The sequence below is a fragment of the Alligator sinensis genome, unplaced genomic scaffold, assembly GCF_000455745.1.
Source record: "Alligator sinensis unplaced genomic scaffold, ASM45574v1 scaffold157_1, whole genome shotgun sequence".
NCBI classification, from domain to species: Eukaryota; Metazoa; Chordata; order Crocodylia; family Alligatoridae; genus Alligator; species Alligator sinensis.
Window position 1 is genome coordinate 489,335 of NW_005842316.1, and position 6,150 is coordinate 495,484.

Sequence of the window (6,150 nt, forward strand, 5' to 3'; positions counted from 1 at the left end):
GCACGAGCAGAGCCGCGCTGCTGGAGGCAGCTGCTTGGTGCAGCGGCCCGGGCACCCTGGGTTTTGTTTTTTTAGTTTTTTTTTTTTAATTTAATTTGTATCCGAGGCCAAATTAGCCAAAACTAATTCCAAATCCATGAGTCCAGACCCATAAGTGGCCCTGTCCCTGGCAAATATCCTCCACCCGCACCTGGGGCTTCAGATGTTTCCAAAAGCTTTGGCGGGCGTCCCACGTGCGGGCCCGTAGGGGTCCGGAGGCCCCCGAGCTCTGCTTGCCCTCAGCCGTAAGCCCTGGGAGCAAGTAAGAGAGGAGCCTGAGCCTGAGCCTGCTCCTGGGTTTGCTGCCAGCGCTTTCTTATGAAAGAAAGAAGCACTTCAGTCTGGGTGACCCTGGTCTCGCTCGCTTGCTGGAGTTACGGCTGAGCAACGTCAAGTAAAACTTGTGTGCCTATTTTTTTTTTAGCATGCAATTGTTTTTCAGCAAATACGGTAATTTGGTGCTTCTAATACGACTGAAGCGGGGCAGCGCTGTTGCAGCCGTTCCGCGCGCCGCCTTGTTTATGGTGGAGCGCGGCAGTGGTGGTTTAACCCCGTGCGTCGCAGAGGCGGAAGGTGGGGGGCTGCCCTCGTGCAGGTGAGCTCAGCACCCTGGGTGTCTAGAGCAGTGTTTCCCAACCTTTTCCAGCTCAAGGCACGCTTATATTAATAAAAGTTTTCCCGTGGCACACCTGTTAAGGCATTCCCTATCCTTGCATCTATTGTGGCTTGTTGCCGTGGCAACAGTCTGGCACGCCTGTTCATTTCTGACGGCACACTTTTGTGCCGTGGCTGGTTGGGAAACACTGGTTTAGAGAGACGGGGAGCATAAGCTGCCTGAGCCCAAATTCACGGGCATCTGCTGACCTTGAGGTCAGGACAGCAGGTGCTGTCCTGTCTACAGACTTCTCAGAGGGGCAGGACTGCCCGCCTTCTGCCTGATGCCAGGCTAACACAGCAACCCGCTCTCTCTGCCCCTGCTTGTCTTCCAGCAGTGGTGCCCCGCCTTCCCCCCTTGGGCTGGATGGCTGGGGCTCAGGCCATGGGCTGGATCCGGCCTGCAAGCCCGATACAGCACGTGGGGCGATGAGGCAGGGCCCGCTCTTGGCCTGGCTCCCAATCCAGCCACAGGGAGGGAGTGTGGGGGGCCCCACAGGCCGGATGCCCCAGCTCCATGGGCTGCGTTTGGCCCGTAGGCTGGAGGTTGAGCACCCTGTTTTACGTGCTTTAAGACTGATATAACTCTTGCACCTTTTGTCCCCCAGAGACTAGCTTTCTGGGGTCCTCGGTTTGTTCTTTCATCATTAGGCTGTTCGCTCCTTCAAAAATAAACTAATGCACAGAAACTAGTGAGTTATTTAAACGGGGATGTTGAACGTGCTCTGAAACCCTGACTGAAGTCTGGAACGTGCTTCCTTCTTGGAAGGGAAGAGTTTTTGTTTTCCCCTAGCAAATATCAGCTAGGTTATTTTTGAGAGGTTTGCAATATTTGCATGAGGCTGAAACTGAGCAGACATTAGTCAAAATAAGACTGGCTTTTTTGGAGTTCTGAATCGGAACGGTTTGTGTCGGGAGGAGGGGAATTATAGATCCCTTTTAAACACCTTTTTGTGACGCTCGTGTATTTTTATCATCACAAAAAGAATCGCGCAAGTACGCTGTTCCGCTTCAATAAGGACTCTCAGATATCTATGGGCAAAGGAACAAAACAAGCTGTTGGCGTTACGAAAGTCGGTTGGTGCAGGAATTCTCAAAGGACTGCTGATGGGAGCTTCCACCTGCCTTTTTGACAGCAGAGCTCTTTCAGGGGAGATTGCTGGCAGCTGTATCTTGATAGGAAACCCTGTGTTAACTTGTCTTGACAGAAATTGTGGCTCATAGAGACATACAGTCATTTTACTGAAGCTTTTTTTGGAATATGTTTTCTGTCTGAGCAATAGTGAGGGCTCTTGAGACATGACACTGAACTGCACTGATGTGCAGAAAAATAACTTATGAATGCTTTCTCCAGGTGCAGTGTATTTTCAACTTGTTCTCTGCTGAATTTAGAACAGGATGAGTGGATGAATGCAAAATTACAAGTAATGTAATAAGAACGGTAAAGTGTATTTGCTTGTATTATCCTTAATCTTTTTTAGTTTAATAGCTCAGCCTTCATCAGTTTGCATTTCAGTGTTTTGCTTCTCTTCAAGTTCTCTAAAGGTTTTAAATCATTTATAATTTAGAATCTGATCCTGGGAGTTAAGAGTGCAAAAGTTGTTTGGTAGAGGGCCTCTCCTCCTTATATTAATCACTATTCCTATCCGTACATTTTTTTAGTATTTGAATAAATGATGATATTTATAAAACTTTCATTATGTTAAGTATTAGTTTCTAGTTATTTTTACAGTGTTACAATTATCTAAGTCATTGTGCTTGGAAAAATGGCATGAATGATGGTTCAATCCTGTATTTTTCACTGAAATCAGTGTAAAACTCCCACTGGCTTTAGTAGAAAAGAGATTTCTACACACATACATTTTCTTTCTCTAGCAATTAGCTCTATGAAGATAAAACTTATGAATGTCTTTTCTATTCAAACCAGATAAAATAATATATCTATTAGATCCATCTTTATCCAGTCTATGGCTTGATACTGCATTAACCATTAATAAATGCTATAAAACATAATTATCTTCACCAGAACCCATTCCCCCTTCTGGCAGCTGGATCTTCCTGGGAGGTCATAGATGATCTGCTCCTCCTCCACCTGCCAGGATCCTGCAGGGAAGTCCGGGATACCCTTCTCTCACCTGTGGCACCAAGATCTCTTCCTCTGACCGGCTCCCTATCTGGGTCAGCACCCGTTTTCCAAGAAACGGATCTTTTTTCGCCAGGTAGCAGACAGGGCATTGGTCTGGGGTTAGAAATTTGGGAAAAGAGAGCTTGTGTTTTGACTATATTTGAGGATAGTTGTGTCTTTTCTCCCTGTTTCAGGATTTATTGTTCAACACAGATTAGTAATTATTACCTCTTTTATTTCTTTTTGAAGGACTATTTTTTTTTAAAGTGGAATAACACGCAAGAAAGCAGTGCTGTGTCTGCAACTAACAAACGAGCAATGTTTCTGAGAACATAATAAAGGTATTGTTGTACCATAGCCGTAACATTTCATCCAAGGTAATTGCTAAGTAACACTGGGTCACTTTCCAGTCCAGTCCTCATCTGTTTTCAGATGTTAGCAAAGAGTAAGTAAAAAAACCCACCAAGAGAACTCTGTATATACCTTATTTGATACATGATTACAAACAATAAAATAGGATTCATTTAATGTTTGAATGATAAGTAAATTTGAAAAATGACTTTAAATTTAAACTAAAGATGGTTCTTGAGAGACTCGGATATCTTATACCAGGACAAAATCTGGTCCCTGCCAGAACATATGACTTGCCATATTAGATCAGACCAGCGGTTCATTTAGTGACATTAAGTTGCTTTAGAGAAAATGATGCGATTTAGTACAGTTATGGATTTAACCTGCTTACAGGGACTCTTTCATCCTAACTCCTCTCCTGTAGAAGTTATTTAGTCCTTGTAGAATTTTTTAAATTTTTTTTGCTATTGTAACCGTATCTTGATCTGTATAAATGTCAAGGTCATTTGAAGCTCTTGGCTTCTATGATACCTCATGGTAATGCGTTCCATGGACAAATAGTATATTGTATTAAAAATATTTTTATCCATTTTAAGTCTTCTCACTTCAGAGTCCAGGGGATGACTCCTTGTCTTTGTATTACGAGAGAGAATGAATGAATGGTTTGATTTAGTACTCTCATATTAATAATTACTTAGTATCACTGTCTCTTATTTTTCTCCTCTAAAGTAAACAGCCTCCATCTTATCTAGTGGTATATTTTTAACATATGTTGGGGCAGCACGCAGAGTCTCAGTTAAAAAATAATCATGGAGCATTAATTTAGGGCAGAGTTTCCTTTTGGAAAAGGACTATCTAAGAATAATACCTTACTTAATAGAGCTATTCTCTGCGTGTATTCAGGTTGTACCTTGCTGGCTTTGGCTACTGTTAGAGAACCAGAGCAGCTCGGAGGGAATAAGCAGGATTCTGTTAATTCTTGAACATCATCAGTAGAATTAGTGACTGAATTCCAATCAGTTACAGCTGTGCAGACATATTGAGGCAAAGTACAAACTGTTTAGGGGAAAAATGACTGCAGGAAGCATTAAAAACGACTAGATGGACTGACTTCTGAGAGAGCGAAGAGCCTCGCCTCACAGGAAAAGGCCTTAATGGAGCAAAATACGTGTTGTGAAAGTATGTGGTGACTGAGGAAGATGAGAGAACCACTTTCTACAAATATGTTAATAATGTAAAGGAGAGAAAATAGTTATTAAGGTGATATACAATTGCATTTTGTTACCTAAGAATTTTGAGATGGAATTTAGAAAGGGAAGATTACTAAGTCCATAAGATGCATTAGCCTATAGACTAATTGATTTTTAATGGCACTAATTGAAATTCTGTCTCCCAATTTGTTCAGAATGAAAAAAGTCCTACTATAAATGCACTCCAGGGAGACAGGCTATAGGTCTTTCACATTCAAGCTACTATGCAGTTAGTTTAATGAGAAAAATTAATTCTTTAACCAGTTCATTTACTGACCTCTGGAAACTATGATTAAACTTTTGCTTTAGACCTCTTCAGATTTTAGGGAGCTTTGTCATGTGAATAAAATCCATATTGATGGCTTTTCCAATAAGGAGAATGCGATTGATAAATACAGGAAGGTTGCATGAGAAGACTCCCTGGCTACTAGTATTTCTGATTGGCTCCAGTCTCTTCTGTTACCTGTGTCTCTTATGAACTTGAATCTGGTCTCCTGAAATCTTACATTGCATTTTATTGTTGTGGAAGAAGGGAAAAATGGAGTTGAATCTCCATTATATGTAAGAATAAATAAAAAAAACATATACCCAGCTTGGCTATGAGGAAGTCACAAGGGCATGACCCAAAACCGCCAGACTAACACAAGATGGGGACCATCCTGCCCTGGTCTAGTAAAAAACAAAAGCTTAGCACAAAAGTAACCACAAACCAGCCTGCTGAGTCGGCCCAAAATGGGACGTGAACCCTAAGTTACAAGTTAGACAAGAGATAGTAAAATTTTTGCTAACATAATCATAAAACAAGACATGCGCTTTACTAACAAAGTCATGACAAATGCTGATTGGTATATGTCGTTGCTATGCTTATGATGTCATATTTTCTATATGAACTCGCCTCATCTGTTGTACGAGGTCAGACCTCTTCACAATTCTCCAATTGTGTATGAGTCTGTTCAGAATGCATTCTCTAATAAACCAAGCTTCTGCTGACCTGATCTAAAGTTTGCTGAGTGTGTTTACCACGACGTTGTGATACACAATATAAAGAAGGATTGGGTGTTGGGTAAAAAATTAGCCCAGTCTAGAATACTGGGAATCTTGCTGACACTTACTTTAGCCTCCTATGTAACAGCACTTGGTGTTAAAGAACTTGTTGATGAGGTTTTTGTGGAAGAAAAATGTTGCTTGCTGTTAGTCCAGATCCTTATTATATCACTCCTTGGCAACAGCAGACTCAGAGTACGAATCTTCAGCTAGACCATAGCTCATACTGTAATCCAAATGTACTTCCAGTTTCTTAAATTCTGGGGTCTCTTTTTTCACACACAGACTTCTAGATCAGATCAAAGCCCTATACATCTTTGTAGAGTACTAGAATGGCAGTTAAATTTATAGATTCTCTTTTAATATTCTGGAATTTCCTTCACTGGAGAGTGTGAAGAAATGGCTGATTAGATAGATATCTGTCTGGGTGGTTTAAGAACAAGAAGTTTCTGTCTGTCTGTGCATTTAGTCTAAATCAGTGGTCCTTGATTTTTTCAGCATGCGGGGTGGATGGATTCCAGGTCCATCTGTGGGATGGATCCAGTCTGCGGGCCCAGCGCCGTGTTTAATGTTGCCCCAGCAAGATTGGATGCAGGTGCCTTGGGTTCTGGTCCAGCTGTTCCTGCACACCTGCACTGGGCCCTGGCCAGGCCATTTCCATGCAGCTGGATTGGGTCACAGCTCTTT

The 6,150-nt window shown here is 42.1% G+C and overlaps 1 long non-coding RNA gene across 2 annotated transcripts; it reads left to right on the forward strand.

The window, feature by feature from the left end:
- The first annotated feature begins 6 nt into the window (after positions 1 to 6).
- On the forward strand, positions 7 to 5,405 carry LOC112551060. Of its 2 annotated transcripts, none has more exons than XR_003095189.1 (3): positions 7 to 2,134; positions 2,720 to 2,912; positions 3,068 to 5,405. It is a non-coding gene; the product is annotated as an uncharacterized LOC112551060 (long non-coding RNA). The 2 variants fall into 2 exon arrangements; XR_003095190.1 differs by having other exon boundaries at positions 7 to 634.
- The last annotated feature ends 745 nt before the right edge of the window (positions 5,406 to 6,150 follow it).